This window comes from Ranitomeya variabilis, chromosome 3, assembly GCF_051348905.1.
Source record: "Ranitomeya variabilis isolate aRanVar5 chromosome 3, aRanVar5.hap1, whole genome shotgun sequence".
NCBI classification, from domain to species: domain Eukaryota; kingdom Metazoa; phylum Chordata; class Amphibia; order Anura; family Dendrobatidae; genus Ranitomeya; species Ranitomeya variabilis.
In genome coordinates this window covers 120,717,413-120,738,341 of record NC_135234.1, presented here as the reverse complement: position 1 = coordinate 120,738,341, position 20,929 = coordinate 120,717,413, and the positions used below count along the sequence as shown (strand labels likewise).

The window sequence follows — 20,929 nt, the reverse complement described above, 5'->3', positions numbered from 1 at the left end:
GGGGCTCATGGGGACGTACCTTTGGTTTCCATTTCGTCATCTATTCCCTCTGAGATTCCGGAATTTTTATCTGATTATCGTGATGTTTTTGAGGAGCTTAAGCTTGGTTCACTACCTCCTCACAGAGATTGCGATTGTACCATAGATCTGATTCCGGGTAGTAAATTTCCAAAGGATCGTTTATTTAATCTATCTGTACCTGAACATGCTGCTATGCGAGAATATATTAAGGAGTCCCTGGAAAAGGGACATATTCGTCCTTCTTCATCTCCCTTAGGAGCCGGTTTTTTCTTTGTATCTAAAAAAGATGGCTCTTTGAGGCCGTGTATTGATTATCGACTCTTGAATAAAATTACAGTCAAATATCAGTATCCTCTGCCACTGCTGACTGATTTGTTTGCTCGAATAAAAGGGGCTAAGTGGTTCTCTAAGATTGATCTCCGTGGGGCGTATAATTTGGTGCGAATTAAGCAGGGGGATCAGTGGAAAACCGCATTTAATACGCCCGAGGGCCATTTTGAGTATTTAGTAATGCCTTTTGGTCTTTCAAATGCCCCTTCAGTCTTTCAGTCCTTTATGCATGACATTTTCCGTGAATATTTGGATAAATTTATGATCGTGTATCTGGATGATATTTTGATTTTTTCGGATGACTGGGATTCTCATGTCCAACAGGTCAGGAGGGTTTTTCAGGTTTTGCGGGCTAATTCCTTGTGTGTGAAGGGTTCTAAGTGTATTTTTGGGGTTCAAAAGATTTCTTTTTTGGGGTACATTTTTTCCCCCTCTTCCATTGAGATGGATCCTGTCAAGGTTCGGGCTATTTGTGATTGGACGCAACCTTCTTCTCTTAAGAGCCTTCAGAAATTTTTGGGCTTTGCTAATTTTTATCGTCGATTTATAACTGGTTTTTCTGATGTTGCTAAACCTTTGACTGATTTGACCAAAAAGGGTGCTGATGTTGCTGATTGGTCCCCTGCTGCTGTGGAGGCCTTTCGGGAGCTTAAGCGCCGCTTTTCTTCCGCCCCTGTGTTGCGTCAGCCTGATGTTACTCTTCCTTTTCAGGTTGAGGTCGATGCTTCCGAGATCGGAGCTGGGACGGTCTTGTCGCAGAAAAGTTCCGACTGCTCCGTGATGAGACCTTGTGCGTTCTTTTCTCGAACATTTTCGCCCGCCGAGCGAAATTATGATATTGGTAATCGGGAGCTTTTGGCTATGAAGTGGGCTTTTGAGGAGTGGCGTCATTGGCTTGAGGGGGCTAGACATCAGGTGGTGGTATTGACCGATCACAAGAATTTGATTTATCTTGAGTCTGCCAGGCGCCTGAATCCTAGACAGGCGCGCTGGTCGTTGTTTTTCTCTCGGTTTAATTTTGTGGTCTCATACTTACCAGGTTCTAAAAATGTGAAGGCGGATGCCCTTTCTAGGAGTTTTGAGCCTGATTCCCCTGGTGATTCTGAACCTACAGGTATCCTTAAGGATGGGGTGATATTATCTGCTGTTTCCCCAGACCTGCGACGGGCTTTGCAGGAGTTTCAGGCGGATAGACCTGATCGTTGCCAGCCTGGTAGACTGTTTGTTCCTGATGATTGGACCAGTAGAGTCATCTCGGAGGTTCATTCTTCTGTGTTGGCAGGTCATCCCGGGATCTTTGGTACCAGGGATTTGGTGGCTAGGTCCTTCTGGTGGCCTTCCCTGTCTCGAGATGTACGAGTTTTTGTGCAGTCTTGTGATGTTTGTGCTCGGGCCAAACCTTGTTGTTCTCGGGCTAGCGGATTGTTGTTATCTTTGCCTATTCCGAAGAGGCCTTGGACTCACATCTCTATGGATTTTATTTCTGATCTCCCTGTTTCTCAGAAAATGTCTGTTATCTGGGTGGTGTGTGACCGTTTTTCAAAGATGGTTCATTTGGTGCCCTTGCCTAAGTTGCCTTCCTCATCCGAGTTGGTTCCTCTGTTTTTTCAAAATGTGGTTCGCTTGTATGGTATTCCGGAGAATATCGTTTCTGACAGGGGGACCCAGTTCGTGTCTAGATTTTGGCAGGCGTTCTGTGCTAGGATAGGCATTGATTTGTCTTTTTCGTCTGCGTTCCATCCTCAGACTAATGGCCAGACTGAGCGAACTAATCAGACCTTGGAGACTTATTTGAGGTGTTTTGTGTCTGCGGATCAGGATGACTGGGTTGCCTTTTTGCCGTTGGCGGAGTTTGCCCTCAATAATCGGGCTAGTTCTGCCACTTTGGTTTCTCCTTTCTTTTGCAATTCGGGGTTTCATCCTCGTTTTTCTTCCGGTCAGGTGGAGTCTTCGGATTGTCCTGGAGTGGATACTGTGGTGGATAGGTTGCATCGGATTTGGGGACAGGTGGTGGACAATTTGGAGTTGTCCCAGGAGAAGACTCGGCATTTTGCTAACCGCCGTCGTCGTGTTGGTCCTCGTCTTCGTGTTGGGGATTTGGTGTGGTTGTCTTCTCGTTTTGTCCCTATGAGGGTTTCTTCTCCTAAGTTTAAGCCTCGGTTCATCGGCCCGTATAAGATTTTGGAGATTCTTAACCCCGTGTCCTTTCGATTGGACCTCCCAGCATCTTTTTCTATCCATAATGTCTTCCATCGGTCATTATTGCGCAGGTATGAGGTACCGGTTGTGCCTTCCGTTGAGCCTCCCGCTCCGGTGTTGGTTGAGGGTGAATTGGAGTACGTTGTGGAGAAGATCTTGGACTCCCGTGTTTCCAGACGGAAACTTCAGTATCTGGTCAAGTGGAAGGGCTACGGTCAGGAGGATAATTCTTGGGTGACAGCCTCTGATGTTCATGCCTCTGATTTGGTCCGTGCCTTTCATAGGGCTCATCCTGATCGCCCTGGTGGTTCTTGTGAGGGTTCGGTGCCCCCTCCTTGAGGGGGGGGTACTGTTGTGAATTTGGTTTTTGGGCTCCCCCGGTGGTCACTGGTGGTACTGGACTTGTGTGCTTCACTTTCTCTGTTCACCTGTTTCCATCAGGATATGGGAGTATCCTATTTAACCTTGCTGCTCAGTTATTCTAGTGCCGGCCATCAATGTAACCAGAGCCTTTCTGTTGCATGTTCCTGCTTCTAGACTACTATCAGCTAAGTTGGACTCTTAGTCCTAAGTTTGTTTTGCATTTTTGTTCCAGTTCACAGTTGTGTTATTTTTCTGTAGCTGGAAGCTCTTGTGGGCCGAAATTGCCACTCCGGTGTCATGAGTTGACACATGAGTCTTAAAGTAATTTCGGGATGGTATTTTAATAGGGTTTTCAGCTGACCGTGAAGTTCCCTATTGTATCTTCTTGCTATCTAGTAAGCGGACCTCGCTTTGCTGAACCTACCTTCATACTGCGTATGTCTTTTCCTCTGAACTCACCGTCAATATATGTGGGGGGCTTCTGTCTCCTTTTTGGGGGAATTTCCCTAGAGGTAAGCCAGGTCTGTCTTTTCCTCTATTAGGGTTAGTTAGTCCTCCGGCTGGTGCTAGGCGTCTAGGGATAAAACGTAGGTACGCCACCCGGCCACTGTTAGTTGTGTGGTAGGTTTAGCTCACGGTCAGCTCGAGATTCCATCACCCAAGAGCTGTTCTGTTATTTATGTTCTCTGACGTTCCCTTGCCATTGGGAACCATGACAGCTCTGCAATTCTTAGGAACGGAGGCAGACGCTTGCAGCGGTGACAGCCAGGCTTCTCGGAGGGGTGAGTATATACATATTTTTTATTTTTATTCTTTATTTTTTACATGAATATGGATCCCAGGGCCTGAAGGAGAGTTTCCTCTCCTTCAGACCCTGGGAACATCCAGGATCGCTCCCTGCACATGCCGTACCTGGAGTATAAGACGACCCCCGACTTTTGGGACAATTTTTAGGGGTTAAAAAGTCATCTTATACGCCGGAAAATACGGTATTTCCCTTTCTAACCCTGGCACGGTATGTGTAAAGAGCTCCATGGAGTAAACTGTAGTGTCGCCTGCCGCATCCTTCACTTTTGCTTTGGGTGAAGGACACAAGGAAGCAACTTGTTCCTGACTGGGAGCATCCACTGACGACTCGCTGCTTTTATATTTCGAACTTTCTGAAGAGGAGGTGAAAGAGCTAGAGGCTAAGTCAACAAGGAAAGCCAAAACTTTTCCTGCTGCTCCGGTTTTCCTACTCCCAGATAAGGGAGCCTTCGAGGCCTTGTGTAGCCAGACTATGACGCTGGCTCAACAACTCGAGCCTTAGGTGCTATTTTGCTTTTCCCACTACCACCAGATGCTCCACCACCACCATCATTACCAGCTGGCAACGACTGCCCACGGCCTCTTCCACCAGACTTCCTCATTTTTGGGAAAATGTAACCAAACTAACAACCGTTATATGGTACTGTAAAACAAGGTAGAAGGTGTATATAAACTTGTTGAGAATTTAAATCTCCCTTTTTTGAGGGGGAGACTGCAGCAAAACTCAGGCCCAGTGTATTACACTACACAATGTAAGTGGCAGAACGTGGCTGGCAGATATACGACAAACAGAACTGACATATATAAACTTGTTGGCAATTTAAATCTCCTTTTTTGGGGGGGGAGACTGCAGCAAAAAACAGGCCCTGTGTATTACATTGCACAATGCAAAAGGCAGAACGTGGCTGGCAGATATACGACACAGAACTGACGTAGATCCACTTAGTGGCAATTTAAATCTCCCTTTTTTTGGGGGGGGAGACTGCAGTAAAAAACAGGCCCTATGTATTGCACTACACAATGTAAAAGGCAGAACGTGGCTGGCAGATATACGACAAACAGAACTGACATAGATCCACTTAGTGGCAATTTAAATCTCCCTTTTTTGGGGGGGAGACTGCAGCAAAAAACAGGCCCTATGTATTACACTACACAATGTAAAAGGCAGAACGTGGCTGGCAGATACTGTATATGACAAACAGAACCGACGTATATAAACTTGTTGGCAATTTAAATCTCCCTTTTTTGGGGGGGGAGACTGCAGCAAAAAACAGGCCCTGTGTATTAGACTATACAATGTAAGTGGCAGAACGTGGCTGGAAGATATATCAAAAATACAAGGACTGTACCACGATTTCAATCTCCCTACAATGATCTCAGGACAAGTATGGCAGCCAGCAATAAAAGGACTGCTGCACACAAAAGTGTGGACAAATAAACAAGATAACTGTGCAGAAAGCAGCAACAGGATTTTTGCTTTTAACCCCTTAAGCCCTGAGGGTGGTTTGCACGTTAATGACCGGGCCAATTTTTACAATTCTGACCACTGTCCCTTTATGAGGTTATAACTCTGGAACGCTTCAACGGATCTTGGCGATTCTGACACTGTTTTCTCGTGACATATTGTACTTCATGTTAGTGGTAAAATTTCTTCGATATAACTTGCGTTTATTTGTGAAAAAAACGAATATTTGGCGAAAATTTTGAAAATTTCGCAATTTTCCAACTTTGAATTTTTATGCCCTTAAATCACAGACATATGTCACACAAAATACTTAATAAATAACATTTCCCACATGTCTACTTTACATCAGCACAATTTTGGAACCAAAATTTTTTTTTGTGACGGAGTTATAAGGGTTAAAAGTTGACCAGCAATTTCTCATTTTTACAACACCATTTTTTTTTAGGGACCACATCTCATTTGAAGTCATTTTGACGGGTCTATATGATAGAAAATACCCAAGTGTGACACCATTCTAAAAACTGCACCCCTCAAGGTACTCAAAACCACTTTCAAGAAGTTTATTAACCCTTCAGGTGTTTCACAGGAATTTTTGGAATGTTTAAATAAAAATGAACATTTAACTTTTTTTCACACAAAATTTATTTCAGCTCCAATTTGTTTTATTTTACCAAGGGTAACAGGAGAAAATAGACCCCAAAAGTTGTTGTACAATTTGTCCTGAGTACGCTGATACCCCATATGTGGGGGTAAACCACAGTTTGGGCGCATGGCAGAGCTTGGAAGCAAAGGAGCGCCATTTGACTTTTCAATGCAAAATTGACTGGAATTGAGATGGGACGCCATGTTGCATTTGGAGAGCCCCTGATGTGCCTAAACATTGAAACCCCCCACAAGTGACACCATTTTGGAAAGTAGACCCCCTAAGGAACTTATCTAGATGTGTGGTGAGCACTTTGACTCAACAAGTGCTTTACAGAAGTTTATAATGCAGAGCCGTAAAAATAAAAAATCATATTTTTTCACAAAAATGATCTTTTCACCCCCAATTTTTTATTTTCCCAAGGGTAAGAGAAGAAATTGGACCCCAAAAATTGTTGTGCAATTTGTCCTGAGTACACTGATACCCCATATGTGGGTGTAAACCATTGTTTGGGCGCAGGGCAGAGCTCAGAAGGGAAGGAGCGCCATTTGACTTTTCAATGCAAAATTGACTGGAATTGAGATGGGACGCCATGTTGCGTTTGGAGAGCCCCTAATGTGCCTAAACATTGAAACCCCCCACGAGTGACACCATTTTGGAAAGTAGACCCCTTAAGGAACTTATCTAGATGTGTGTTGAGCACTTTGACCCAACAAGTGCTTCACAGAAGTTTATAATGCAGAGCCGTAAAAATAAAAAATCATATTTTTTCACAAAAATGATCTTTTCACCCCCATTTTTTTATTTCCCCAAGGGTAAGAGAAGAAATTAGACCACAAAAGTTGTTGTGCAATTTGTCCTGAGTACGACGATACCCCATATGTGGGTGTAAACCATTGTTTGGGCGCATAGCAGAGCTCAGAAGGGAAGAAGCGCTATTTTACTTTTCAATGCAAAATTGACTGGAATTAAGATGGGATGCCATGTTGCGTTTGGAGAGCCCCTGATGTGCCTAAACATTAAACCCCCCCACAAGTGACACCATTTTGGAAAGTAGACCCCCTAAGGAACTTATCTAGATGTGTTTTGAGAGCTTTGAACCCCCAAGTGTTTCACTACAGTTTATAACGCAGAGCCGTGAAAATAAAAATTATTATTTTTTTTCACAAAAATGATTTTTTAGCCCCCAGTTTTGTATTTTCACAAGGGTATCAGGATAAATTGGACCCCAAAAGTTGTTGTCCAATTTGTCTGGAGTACGCTGATACCCCATTTGTGGGGAGGGACCACTGTTTGGGCGCATGACAGAGCTCGGAAGGGAAGGAGCGCCATTTGGAATGCAGACTTAAATGGATTGGTCTGCAGGCGTCACGTTGCATTTGCAGAGCCCCTGATGTACCCAAACAGTACAAACCCCCCACAAGTGACCCCATATTGGAAACTAGACCCCCCAAGGAACTTATCTAGATGTGTTGTGAGAACTTTGAACCCCCAAGTGTTTCACTACAGTTTATAACGCAGAGCCGTGAAAATAATTTTTTTTTTTTTTTCACAAAAATGAAATTTAGCCCCCAGTTTTGTATTTTCACAAGGGTATCAGGATAAATTGGACCCTAAAAGTTGTTGTCCAATTTGTCCTGAGTACGCTGATACCCCCTATGTGGGGGGGAACCACTGTTTGGGCGCATGACAGAGCTCGGAAGGGAAGGAGCGCCATTTGGAATTCAGACTTAAATGGATTGGTCTGCAGGCGTCACGTTGCATTTGCAGAGCCCCTGATGTACCCAAACAGTACAAACCCCCCACAAGTGACCCCATATTGGAAACTAGACCCCCCAAGGAACTTATCTAGATGTGTTGTGAGAACTTTGAACCCCCAAGTGTTTCACTACAGTTTATAACGCAGAGCCGTGAAAATAAAAATTATTTTTCTTTTTCACAAAAATGATTTTTTAGCCCCCAGTTTTGTATTTTCACAAGGGTATCAGGATAAATTGGACCCTAAAAGTTGTTGTCCAATTTGTCCTGAGTACGCTGATACCCCCTATGTGGGGGGGAACCACTGTTTGGGCGCATGACAGAGCTCGGAAGGGAAGGAGCGCCATTTGGAATGCAGACTTAAATGGATTGGTCTGCAGGCGTCACGTTGCATTTGCAGAGCCCCTGATGTACCCAAATAGTACAAACCCCCCACAAGTGACCCCATATTGGAAACTAGACCTCCCAAGGAACTTATCTAGATGTGTTGTGAGAACTTTGAACCCCCAAGTGTTTCACTACAGTTTACAACGCAGAGCCGTGAAAATAAAACATATTTTTTTTCCCACAAAAATGATTTTTAGCCCCCCAAATTTTTATTTTCCCAAGGATAACAAGAGAACTTGGACCCCAGAAGTTGTTGTTCAATTTGTCCCTAGTACGCTGATACCCCATATGTTGGGGTAAACCCCTTTTTGGACGCACGGGAGAGCTCGGAAGGGAAGGAGCACTGTTTTACTTTTTCAACGCAGAATTGGCTGGAATTGAGATTGGACGCCATGTCGCGTTTGGAGAGCCCCTGATGTGCCTGAACAGTGGAAACTCCGCAATTCTACCTGAAACCCTACCCCTAACCGTTTACTGAACATTTTCTGACAGTCATAAGTGCCACGTATATAAGTGCCACGTATATAAGTGCCATGTATATAAGTGCCACGTATATAAGTGCCACGTATATAAGTGCCACGTATTTAAGTGCCACGTATTTAAGTGCCACGTATTTAAGTGCCACGATATTTCAGTGCCACGATATTTCAGTGCCACGTATTTCAGTGCCACGTATTTCAGTGCCACGTATTTCAGTGCCACGTATTTCAGTGCCACGTATTTCAGGCACTGAAAAATACGTGGCACGTAAATACTTCAGTGCCACGATATTTCAGTGCCACGATATTTCAGTGCCACGTATTTCAGTGCCACGTATTTCAGGCACTGAAAAATACGTGGCACGTAAATACGTGGCACTTAAATACGTGGCACTTAAATACGTGGCACTTAAATACGTGGCCACTGAAATATCGTGGCACTTATATACGTATATACGTTTATAAACGTATATTTCAGTGCCACGTATTTCAGTGCCACGTATTTCAGGTTAGGGGTAGGGTTAGGGGTAGGGTTAGGGTTTTTTGTTTTTTTCTTGTTTTCTTGTGTTTTTCTATAAAAACGCATGCGTTTTACCGCGTTTACATGCATTTTTTCACACATGCGGTTTTTTAAAAAAACGCATGCAGATAAAAACGCAAGTGTGAAACCAGACTAAAAGACGCTTTTTATAGCAAAAAAGTTTTTGCGTCTCCACATTTTGAGACCTATAATTTTTCCACATTTTGGTCCACAGAGTCATGTGAGGTCTTGTTTTTTGCGGGACGAGTTGACGTTTTTATTGGTAACATTTTCGGACACGTGACCATTTTTTATCACTTTTTATTCCGATTTTTGTGAGGCAGAATAACCAAAAACCAGCTATTCATGAATTTCTTTTGGGAGAGGCGTTTATACCGTTCTGCGCTTGGTAAAATTGATAAAGCAGTTTTATTCGTCGGGTCAGTACGATTACAGCGATACCTCATTTATATCATTTTTTTATGTTTTGACGCTTTTATACGATAAAAACTATTTTATAGAAAAAATAATTATTTTGGCATCGCTTTATTCTGAGGACTATAACTTTTTTATTTTTTTGCTGATGATGCTGTATGGCGGCTCGTTTTTTGCGGGACAAGATGACGTTTTCAGCGGTAACATGGTTATTTATATCCGTCTTTTTGATCGCGTGTTATTCCACTTTTTGTTCGGCGGTATGGTAATAAAGCGTTGTTTTTTGCCTCGTTTTTTTTTTTTTTTTCTTACGGTGTTTACTGAAGGGGTTAACTAGTGGGCCAGTTTTATAGGTTGGGTCGTTACGGACGCGGAGATACTAAATATGTGTACTTTTATTGTTTTTGTTTGTTTTTTTTAGATAAAGAAATGTATTTATGGGAATAATATTTTTTTTTTATTATTATTTATTTAGGAATTTTTTTTTTTTTTTTTTTTTTTTTACACATGTGGAAATTTTTTTTTTTACTTTTTTACTTTGTCCCAGGGGGGGACATCACAGATCGCAGATCTGATAGTGTGCACAGCACTCTATCAGATCTGCGATCATACTTTCATCGGAGCAGGCTGCAGCTTTCATCAGCAGCCTGCTCCGACCCGGAAGTGCTCCCTGCAGGACCCGGATACAGCCCCTCGGCCATTTTGGATCCGGGGCCTGCAGGGAGAAGACGTTCGGTACGAGGTGAGTACATCACCTTGTACCGATCGTCTCAGGGAAGCCCGCAGGGAGCCCCCTCCCTGCGCGATGTTTCCCTGTACCGCCGGTACACCGCGATCATGTTTGATCGCGGTGTGCCGGGGGTTAATGTGCCGGGGGCGGTCCGTGACCGCTCCTGGCACATAGTGCCGGATGTCAGCTGCGATATGCAGCCGACACCCGGCCGCGATCGGCCGCGCTCCCCCCGTGAGCGCGGCCGATCGCGTATGACGTACTATCCCGTCACCGGGAATTAAGGCCCACCCCACCTCGACGGTATAGTACGTCATATGGGATTAAGGGGTTAAAAAAGCAGTTGGTTTGCACAGCGGCGTACAAACAGCAATGCAGCTATCAGGGAGCCTTATAAGGCAGCCTAATAAGCTACAGAGTTGATGCACAAAAATCTAGCCTCCACTGTCCCTGCAAAGAAAAGGTGGTGTTGGACAGTGGAAATTGCTACAGCACAAGCGGTTTGGGGGTTAATCTTCCCTCCCTAACAATATCCCTGCTTCTGACGAAGCTGCAGCAACCTCTCCCTATGCTGAGATCGGCAGAAGATGGTGGTCGGCGTGCAGCCCCCTTTTAGCCCCTGTGACGCCGCAGAAAGCAAGCCAATCACTGTCATGCCCTTCTCTAAGATGGTGGGGACCGAGACCTATGTCATCACGCTGCCCACACTCTGCGTCCTCCTTCATTGGCTGAAAAATGGCGCTGAAAGCGTCATACGAAATGCGACTTTGGCGCGAAGATCGCCAACCTCATGGCCGATCCCACACTGGGATTCGGTCGGGTTTCATGAAACCCGACTTTGCCGAAAGTCGGTGATTTTTTAATTTGTCCGATCCGTTTCGCTCAACCCTACTCAAGACAAATGAAGTAAACTCAATTGCTACTTGAATCCATTCCAGTCCACGCTTATGGAACATAATTTTCCACAGTCACCTCCACAAAGGAGTGAAGTCCCAAACAAGAGAGTTAAGGCTGAACAAGTGCTTTCCTGCATACCGGTTTTACTATGTGCTTGCAGACGGAAAACAGATCATCCCATCATGTCTGACAGGCCATGAACTTTGTCTGACCTACCCCTTGTAATTGGAATGGTATTGTCAAAAATGTGAGTACTTCCACACTACTAATGTGTACCACATGGAGTCAACTCATAAAAAGAAGACACCTTCATTCATACGCACAATATGCAGTGTATACCGTGAACAACCGTCACTTTGCCTTTAAGTGAGAGAGACTGTACCCTGTTCTCACATGTTTAGCTGCTTGTAATTACAGGAGCATCACAGGTACTCCAGCACCTGCACCCAGACACCACCTCTACAGTAGTGCCCCAGGAGGGTCTTATACCATCTCCATAAGGGTCACCTCCCGCTATTGACAATTGTTGTGGATACGAAGGAAGTGTTTTGGTGTCCAGCGACTCACTTCAGCACTGTGACATTAAAATCCGCTGCCAATGGAACTACATCTCCCAGCTGGCCCCGCTGCAACATTTGAAGCCTCCATGTGGTTCACCGCAAACGTTCCCAATACTGTAATTGACAGCTGTACTTTGTAAGTGTAATTTTCTGACCACAAAAACAAAATGTACAAATGATTTACAGAAATTCACTATCACTGTTCAATGTTTCTCACATTTATTTCTTTTACATTGCTTCGCCTGTTTGTCCTAGCATTATTGAAAACTGCAAATAAATTTATTTGTGCTCTGCCTATTATATTCCCGCTGTGTCTTCTCCAAATTTAATTATCACAAATATGTGAAATGGCAGCAGAAATTCTGAGAACTAAAGCATGCCTCCTACAGCTGTGAATTGGGGAAAGCAAATAAACAAGATGACTGTCATGAGAGTGCTGCCCCGTCATCAGTTTACATAAGGAGAAAAGTCTTCAGTCACTCTATATGACTGTAGACTGTTTAGGTTGCACACACTATCACAATTCTCTTGCCACGTGACTGCATGTGTGTGATTTGTGTACAAAAACAGCAAAAATTCAAGTAACCTATAAATCGAGTGAAGAGAACATACTGCAAAAATTGTGAGGTAATAAAACGTAACCCTTAATAATAGCCATTAAAAAATGGCCAATCCTAATTAATAACTTCAAACTAAATCAACAATGGTGAACCTACTGTCTAGACAAACATCCTTTAATGATAATAAGGTGTTAACTCCAAGAACATATGTAGATGGTAAATTCCTATAAACTAACCATAAATGCAGAAGTGGAATTATAAAATCACACTTCACGTTTTCTCAAAATGCCGCATGAGATGATCAAGGCAAGGCAAGTCCAGCAACCAAGACCAGGATCATGTATGCCAGCAACTTTACACAACCTTCATTATCTGAATCGCAACAAACAAATCAGAAATCATAGATCAAATATCCAACAGTGGTTCAAATATCCTCAATCAATGATCATAAAAATAGCTGTAAAACCCTGCAGGGGATAGGGAATCACAGACATATTAGTAATAACAGAAATATTACACACATTATTCCCTTCAGTGGAAAGAAAAACTTGTGTCATACATGGGAAAACATGGAATTATTGCATCGATTTCAAATGTTAGATGCCCCCATTCGCGGGATATGTGGGTATCAGTATTCTCAGGAGGGACAACCAGAGGCATACGTGAAGGCACTAAATAACCCTCAAAAACTGCCTCTCCGTAGTGTTCCAAGATTCCTGCCCTCACAAGAGCAGTCCAAAGCTGTCCCTTCAATAGTGACTCTAAAACTTCCCTAAACGCATTGCCGACGCGTTTCCTCCACCAGGATTCATCAGGGAACTGAAAGTCATAGACGTAAACCTATAAGTTACACTCCCAATCAGATATAGTGGTTTAAAAGAACCGCCTAGGATCCAGTGCTCATGCTTGGCACACAATTTAGAGCGTAGAGTATAGTTATTAGTAATTGATGATCAGCACCTGAATGATCATTAGCCCAAAAGGTCTCATTAACATATTCCTATAATGCCATTGTGGTAATCTAATTAAACATCTTACCTCACCATGTTACCGCAAGGCAGTCCTGTAAGTTGTTAGCATGATGCAATGTTGCCATCCATAATCACGGTGCCGGAAAGCTCTGTAGAATGCATTTCCAGTTGCCCGTACCTGACGTAATTTCCAGAGCAACGTATCCTTGTTAAAGTGCCACTTCCGGTGAGACCTCTCAATAGTGACGTGCACTATGGAACGCACATTCGAAGGCCAAGCTCATGATAGTAAACATGTCAGTGTCTATGTGCTGTCATTGAAACACATCCATCATTATGTTACCAGATGTCACATTCTGTGTTGGCAAATATACTTAGTCATTTTATAAGGCTTACTAAGGGATATGATATTGACTAAGGGTATGTGTCCTCGTTCAGGATTGCATCAGGATTTGGTCAGGATTTTATGCAGGTAAAATCCTGACCAAATCTGCACCTGAGGTCACTGGCAGGTCACCTGCGTTGTTCATGCGTTGTTTGAGCATTGTAAGGACATGCTGCATTCTTAAAAGACACGCCGCATGTCCGTTTCCGCAGGTCTACCGCATGCGTCTTTTAATGCATAGTGGAGACGGGATTTCATGAAATCCCTCCACTATGCTGTAACATCTGGGCACTGCGTGTTTGACGCTGCGGCTCTACGTTCCGGAATGTGGAAACATACCCTTATAGGGTAGCTGTCTTCTGTATGTGTGACTAGAGAGGCCATTTTGTTCCTTCTGGTGGAAATCTAATTTAAGGTCAAACTTGAAACAAACCTGATTTAAATAAATTGTTAGTGAACTTCACAGAAGTGTAGAGAAATAAATGAAAAACACCATTTTTATTTATAGGGCTTCTACAGAGGAGCATGAACCTTCTACTGCTCCTTTGTATGCCATTGATAAAAGCATACAGGAATGTTCTTCTGTTGAATTCTGTATGAATCTGACAAGAAGTGTATTTTTGTTTCATGAGGATAATAATCTCTGAACTAACGGATCATGAGAGGCTGTGCAGACTGTGCCAGAGTGTATGATCCTAGACACCACTGCCACAACATCCATCCTATTGTAATTATTAAAACAATATCGTCCGTCCTACAGGGGTATTTTGAGTGTCGTGTGGTTTTCACTGAACCTGTAATGTTCCTCTAACCAATCATTGACAATTAATACTAATCACATGTCAGATTTATGAAAACAACAAAAGCCAAGTAAATGCAATATTTGTCCTTTGGAAAATTCATACGTGGACACATAAAAATAACAACTTCCTATAAGCTGCAGAAACACATCTCATGCCAATAGAGCCTCATTAAAAAAAGCTTAGTCTGTTCGTCCTTCAAATAATGGAATAGAACTGACCTGTCAGATTGTTTTATGTCAGCTTAGGAACATCTTCTAAATGCCACTTGTAGTTCTATTTATTTGACCTGGAGGTACATCAGACAGAAGAGCTCCAAAATTATACAGCAGTGAGTCACTGTCTAAAAGCCTGCGTTGGTGGAACATCCTACTTGGTTACCGTCTCATTTTTCCACAAGCATCAGGCATATAAATTATCAAACCTACTGGCATATCACATGCTAATAGAAAACGGTGCAAAAACAGTGCAAATTTTAAAGAATATGCGGTGCTTTAATATATAGGGACAGATGGAGTATACATAACTAATGCAGTAATTCTTGAGCTATATCTGTAAACGTATATATGCCACTTTAGCTATATTTATTAGTTTGATTACATAGTACCATCATATTCTACAGCACTTTACAAACATCATCTTCATCACAGTCCCCATTGGGGCTCACAATCAAAATTGACTATCAGCATTTCTGGGAAGGAACCGGTGGCATAACTTGAAAAATCTCCAATTATTGCAGGTTTTTAAAAGTATTGGTCTTTTCATATAGGCCAAAAGTACTTTTTGGGCCTCTTAGGCTCCAGGGCCCGGGTGCAGTTGCAACCCCTGCACTATTAGACCGGCGTCACACTAGCGTGTTTTACGGACGTATGAGAGGCGCAGAAAATACGGATTGCACACGGTACAATGATTCTCTATGGCCCAGCTCCTATCTGCCGTATTTTACGTATCCATATTATACGGTCTTGTACGTGTGTAATCTTGTGTAATCGAAGCATTTGTCAGCATATTGCGCAAAAAATACGCCAATGAAAGTCTATGGGGGCGAGAAAAATACGGATTACACACGGACCAGCAGTGTGACTTGCGAGAAATACGCCAGACATCTCCAGGTGCCAGGAAATGTGCCAAGCCCTCAATCAGGAAGCTGAGACATGCTAATTAGCTGAAAAAGCCAGACAGACATCCAGGAAGTCTGGTGCTCGCCTCCACGGAGTTGCAAGCAGCATGGCAAGCATCATCAACGTCGATATGCTCCTCATCCTGGTCAAAGGAAGGCCTGAAATCTGGGACCAGCGGGATCCAAATTATTCCAACCGGGCCAGGAAAGAGGCAGCTTGGAGGACCATCTGTGGGATCCTATTCCCAGATTATGCCTAATGGCCATGTGCGGAGCAGACACAACTTTGTAAACTCATGTTGTGACATTAATTAACCTTGAAAAATTCTTTACCTACATGATTTCTTGCTGATTTTTTTTTTTGCTTAGTGTGGTGTTTTTTTTTAAATTTTTGATCAAAAACAAAGATCATGAACATGAGGAAGGGTTTACGTACATAGAAAATATAGATGTTGCGTTGGGTACTATTTTTGTTAACGCCAGACTGGTACAGAGGGGAGTGAACCCTGTCCTTGTGTTGTTTCATTTTATTGTGTATAATGTATTTGCTGTTGTAAGCAATTTAAACTTTAAGGAAATCATTTAAGAAGACATTTTATTAGCATCGTTAAAATGTGATCAATCAATGCCAACTGTTTTAAGCAATGTGCAGAATGAGCTTATAGAATATTTGTTACCATGTCATTGCAGTGGATGATGTTATGACACGATGGCGCAGCATCAGGGACCAATATAGGCGGGAAAGGCAGCAGCGAGCAAGAAGTGGCTCAGCAGCAACAACCAAAAAAAGAAAGTACATATACTACGATCGACTTTTATTTTTGGATCCCAGTATGGATCTAAGACAGTAAGTAAAAACCTCACAATACAATTATTATTCTTATTATTATTATTTGTTATTGTTGTAGCGGCGCATTACATGTAAGGAGGGGTATACAGAATAAAAAAAAGGTAAATAATCTTAACCAATACAAGTCAGAACTGGTACAGGAGGAGAGAGGACACTGCCCGCAAAGCTTCACAATCTACAAGGGATGGGTGAGAATACAGTAGGCAAGGATAGAGCTGGTCATGCAGTGGTGTGGTCGATTGTTGGTGAATGCAGGTTATAGGTTTGTCAGAAGAGGTGGGTCTTCTGGCTCTTTTTGAAGCTTTCAATGGTAGGCGAGAGTCTGATGTGTTGTGGTAGAGGGTTCCAGAGTACTGGTGATACACAAGATAAATCTTGTATACGATTGTGTGATGAGGAGATAACAGGGTAGTAGAGAAAGAGATCTTGTGAGGATCGTAGGTTGCGTGTAGGTAATTACCGGGAGACGAGGTCACAGATGTCTAAAAAACTTATGTTAGAAAATGACTCAACTATTATTAATTTTATTTTTTATTTTTTTCATACCAGAACACAGTCCAACCTCACTGAGAGGGAGACCGGGTCGGACTCGGAGGTTGTCATAGATCCGGTTGCTGTTGATGAAGAGGTGGCAGGCCCATCTTTGGCCTATTCTGGCTCCATCCTTCCTGGACCATCGGCTTCTGCATCACAAGAGACAGCAACAAGTTTCCAAGATGCACCACCAACAACATCAGCAGCACCTGATCCTGTAAGCCAGGAAGAAGAGCATGGACACAGCAGCAGCCCTACTGTACCACTGGTGTCCTCCCCACAGGCATCTGGGCCTTTACGCAGAGGCCGCAGAAGGAGAGAGCTGCAAGCCACTAGGAGGAAAGTGGACTCTGGGGTCCTCAATTATTTGGCCAAGGTAGCCACGGATGATGGTGAGGAGGCCTTTGCTCGCAGCCTGGCCCGGTACCTTCGTCCCCTTCCCCGTGACGTGAGGCTACGTGTGAAAGGGTGTATTCAAATCCTAATTGATTTAAGCACCGCCCCAAATGACCCCTATGAGGTTTTTGAATTTATTGAGAGAAGGCAGCTTTCACCACATAACCTCTTGCGCCTTCCACGAAATCAGCAGGTGCATGTTCAATCAGGATGTGAAGAACCTCCTCCACATGTGCCTACACCTCAACCCCTCCCAACCCAAACCAAGGCCAGCACCGTACCATATGGCACCCTACAACCAACCTTCCCAATATGGCCACTTTTCCAGACCCAGTGCTGTAGGCTGGTCCCAACCTGGGTTTGGACAACATGGCCATTTTGGGGGTGGGTATGAGTCCAGCCAATATGTTCATCAGCATGAGGGACAGAGATAAATCCCTTATGGCCAATACCCAACTGGCCAATATGATCAAGGCCTGTATTTTGATCCGCCACACACAGCATCCACACAGGCTGAAGGACAATTGGCCCAACAAAGGCCACCTGAGCAGGACCCTGAGCTGCCGCCATCACCTCCACCAACTTACAGAAATCTGTAACCCAAAGTTATTTTTGTTTATATTTGTTACGCATAACCATGTCTTGGTTACCTTTGTGCTGTAATTGCAGTTTGTTCTGTTGTGGTTTAAAAAAGAATACAAAACCCCCCAAAAAACCATATGAAACAAATATGGTTGAAAGTTTACAACAAAAGGCTTTTGCTCTAAGTAAAAAATGTTGTAAAAAGCCAATTGACGTTTGTGGGACAATCATTCTTACATCACACACATATGCTCTGTTCATAAGCATCTGGAAATTAAGTAAATACAACACACAGAGTACAGTTTCTGTATGAAACCACATTTTTATGGTGCTAATATTTTTTTAAAATAAGGAAATCGCAACTGAGAAACAGCATAATCTTGCCAGGGAGTAGCACCCTGAGGAGAAACAAAATAATTTGTGAAAATATCTCTCACTTTGATTCCAGAAAGGGGACGGTGTGGAGGAGGGCCATGTGGTGTAGGGCTACTCACATTGGGCAACATTTCTTCACCAAGAACAGATGACGGACAATCATGAAGTCTAGTAAAATTGCCTGCTGAATGGCAGACTGGAGGAGACGCCATTTGGCACACAGAATCCCAAAGGCACACTCCACCAATCTACACGCCCTGGAAAGCCTCAAATTAAAAACATGCTGCCGGTGATCCAGGTTCGCCTGGGATAAGGCCTCATGACATTCCTTGTCAATTGGAAGGCCTCATCTCCCACAAGAACATGAGCATTGGAGCCTGGGAGTTGTTGTGGTGGTGGGAGGTCTAACTGGTTTTCACATAGCCGCCGACCCATAATGAACGAATTGAAGACCCTTGAGTCTCCTGTTCGACCATAGGCCCCAATGTCTACAATCATAAACCTGTAGTTACTGTCAACTACAGCTAACAAAACTACAGAGAAAAACTGCTTATAATTGTAGAATTGGGAGCCAGAGTTCGGTGGCTTATGCACCCTGATATGTTTCCCATCCAGGGCTCCAATGCAGTGTGGGAAGTCACAAGTGTCATTGAACCCAGGGGCTATTTTTAGCCAATCAGCCATTTTTGGCTCAGGCATGACAAGTTCATGTAGTTTATCCCATATTTCAATACATGTTGAGCGCACAATGCCAGAAATCGTGGAGCGACCAATGAGAAACTCCAGGTGTAGTCCCGCATAGGACAAGCCAGTTGACAGGAAGCTGAAAGGACCCAAAAAACATATTAGTTATGTAGCAATAGTGTTGAGAAAACATGATAAAGTGCAAGTATGTTGTTTACGAAAAAACACTGGAATATCAATGAAATTTATCGATATTTACCTAGTGTACATACGTAGAACATTAAAAATATATCTTTATCTTGTGGTTTGCTCCTAAGTAACACATATATTTTAAAATAGCAAATAGCAAACAACCCAGAAAAATAAAACATCATCAACATACAGTATGGGAGGATGTTGAATACATACCATAAGGTAAGGAGAAGACGCTCCTCTGTGGATATGCTTTTTTGCATCCTGGTTTCCTGATACGTGAGTCCTGGATGTATTGTCTCCAACAAGATATCAAATGTTGGTATTGTCATTCGACAGTATAGGTAAAACTTATCAGGATGTGCCTGCAGAGCTGTAAAGAGCCTCTTAAAATGGCCTTTAGTGAGGCGTTGGGTCAAAAGAGGATGCACCCACATTCTTCTTCTCCTCCTTCGCGGATCTACAATCACAGGGTATGGCTGCCCAAACCGACGTGACCCAGTTAAACAAAACCCTCTGAGTTGAGGTGAAGTGCAGTAGGTCAGACATGGTGCAAACGTTACCACAACACACCAACAGATGCGCAACCACAAAATGGCCATATGGGAGGGTGCCACCTGTTGTAGAGGCCTTAAATAGGGTTGCTGATGGTGATTTAAATTAATTTCAGCCTCCAAAACCGTTAAATGTCCATTTTGTCAGGTTGCGTGGAAAAAACGCATTACGGATGTCATACGGATTACATACGCAACATTACATGCGCAAAATACGCGACCACACCTTGCGAACGGATTGCATACGGATCACCATTTCAGGATTTTTTATGCGTATTACGGCTGTAAAATACAGACCGTATTTCCCTACGCTGAGTGTGACACCGGCCTTATAGTTACGCCACTGGAATTAACCTATGCAAAGAAACTCCTTGCAGGTGTATATGGTGGGAATTGAACACACAAGCAACCACAACTCTGCTCAACAGTGCTAACCACTGAGCCACCATACTGTATGATTGTTTGTCTTAAAGGAGTTTTCCAGCTAAGAATAAATTATGGTAAATGCACCCAATTTAGTATTTAGTATTTATGAATATGAAATCAGAAGAGTTATTCACGCTGGAAAAGGCCAGTAGATTGAAAGAAATGGATATGACCACAATGGGCACCAAGCTATATACCCCAGTATACAGGTATATCCACCAATAAAATCGGTAATAAGAAATAAATTAGTGCAAGTGCAGCCCGCAAATAACTCCGGTGTCCAATCCTGGACACATGCAGTACAGTCACAATTAGGATCACAATAGGTCAGTCTCCGTTGTATAAAGATAAATCAGTATCTTACCGCCGGAAGGATAACCACTCAGGTCGGTGATTTCCAAATGTTCCAGAGCGCGGTGGATTTACTGGGCATATTATTCTATGGAGCATCTTATTGGGCCATCAACCTTTGTGCATCATTATACGGGGCATAATATTCTATGGAGCATCTTATGGGGCCATCAACCTTTGTGCAGCATTATATGGGGCATAATATTCTATGGAGCATCTTATGGGGCCATCAACCTTTGTGCAGCATTATATGGGGCATAATATTCTATGGAGCATCTTATGGGGCCATCAACCTTTATGGATCAGCATATGGGGCATATTATTCTATTGAGCATCTTATGGGGCCATCTACCTTTGTGCAGCATTAAATGGGGCATAATATTTTATGGAGCATCTTATGGGGCCATCATTAACCTTTTATGCAGCATTATATGGGGCATATTTTAATATGGAGCATCTTATGGGGCCCATCATGAACTGTATGGAGCATTATATGGGGCTCCTGATTCAATATGGATATTCAAAAACACTTAACCTACTGATGTCTCAATTAAT

At 43.1% G+C, this 20,929-nt stretch overlaps 1 long non-coding RNA gene across 1 annotated transcript in view; it reads right to left on the bottom strand.

Moving 5' to 3' along the window:
* Positions 1–13,325, bottom strand: part of LOC143817999 (uncharacterized) — a 44,295-nt gene extending 30,970 nt beyond the window's left edge. The window contains exon 1 of the long non-coding RNA XR_013224250.1: positions 13,193–13,325. This is a non-coding gene — a long non-coding RNA (uncharacterized LOC143817999). The remainder of the gene's footprint in view (positions 1–13,192) is intronic.
* Positions 13,326–20,929: the final 7,604 nt, after the last annotated feature.